The 1312-nt window shown below is 40.2% G+C and overlaps 1 protein-coding gene across 1 annotated transcript in view; it reads right to left on the bottom strand.

The window, feature by feature from the left end:
- Window positions 1-1312, bottom strand: part of rorca (RAR-related orphan receptor C a) — a gene marked incomplete in the record, with an annotated part of 23610 nt that overhangs the window by 21163 nt on the left and 1135 nt on the right.

The following is a 1312-nucleotide window of genomic DNA, read 5'->3' as shown; positions in this document are numbered from 1 at the left end:
GGACAAATATAGCTCACAGTAGCCCTTCAGCTTGTTGCAGCATGTCAGGCAGTTGTGTGAAATTTCAGCTGTGTTTGAGCGGGAACATTAAATCTATTTTTACTCCGCCTGGACATTTCTTTCATRGAGCGTTTCACAGTTCGAACCACGGACCTCCAGCGCTTCACAGTACACACGTTAAGAAATCAGGACATTAAACCAGCACTGAGTGTGAACGATGAGTTCCTGTCTGGGTCGAAACAACGGCTCCTTCATTCTGACTTGAGCTCACTTGGAAAACATCCTTGTTCCTGGAAGAGCTAAATATATAATGAGGAAAACACATAATGAGGAAAACACCACCGATTGTTCTGAAATGTCAACTGTAAAGTGCTCAGACAAGACATTTTAACCTATGGACGTCTAACCATAACCCTAACAAGACATTTTGAAAGTTTTAACCAAACGTAACCATCGCTGAGATGTTATTTCAGTGTTTCCACAGTTAAATACCTTCTCTGTTTCTACCAAGTTTAGTTAAACAACCCCAAAACTCAACAACCATTGTCTCAAATCTGGGCATTAAGAAGCTGGAAGGAACCATTCCTGATCTGGTCAAGTATTTGGTGAATGTGTCGCTGTGTTTCTTCACCCGTGCTGTAAACCTTTGTCCTCTCACACKCAGCTAATCAAACAGACTCCAAAGTCCTATTTACCTTGTATTTTACATTTACCTGCCATAGTGTGTGCTTAACCTATATTCAGACAAGAACGCCATAAAACGGCGTTTTAGTGCAACGCATCACGAGAACGGTTTTCCAACATAAAGATTGTGTTCAGATCTGTCGATTTTGATCCATTAGGCTATTTATTTTCGACGCTCTCCACCTGTCTTTCATTATAATTTCCATTTGGGAACCAAAATTCACAGACTGGGCTTTGAACAGACGTCAGATATTTCCTGATGCTAATCAATGGGTTTTCTTGTTGTAATATGGATAAAACTGTATTTTTGATATGCAGGTTTTTAACTGTTAAATTTGTAGCAAAAACTCAGTCATGGAGACCCTAAAAGAACAGTTTTTCTTCACATTTTTATCTTTTCTTTTTATATTTCAATGGGCTGCACAAAGTTTAACCTTTTGGAAACGAAAAATCTTTTTCAATTCTTTTGAACTCGGCACACCGAGCAGAGCTGCAGTTGCACGGACTGCACAAGCTTTTGTTTCGTTTGACCGCACTGTGGGCTCTCCATTAAACCAAAACTTAAATGGGCCTCTGCAACACACACACACACACACACACACACACACACACACACACACACACACAC

Source organism: Austrofundulus limnaeus, unplaced genomic scaffold (genome assembly GCF_001266775.1).
Source record: "Austrofundulus limnaeus strain Quisiro unplaced genomic scaffold, Austrofundulus_limnaeus-1.0 Scaffold15, whole genome shotgun sequence".
In the NCBI taxonomy this organism is placed as follows: domain Eukaryota; kingdom Metazoa; phylum Chordata; class Actinopteri; order Cyprinodontiformes; family Rivulidae; genus Austrofundulus; species Austrofundulus limnaeus.
Note: the sequence above shows the minus strand (reverse complement) of the source record. Positions and strands in the feature narration are given on the sequence as shown.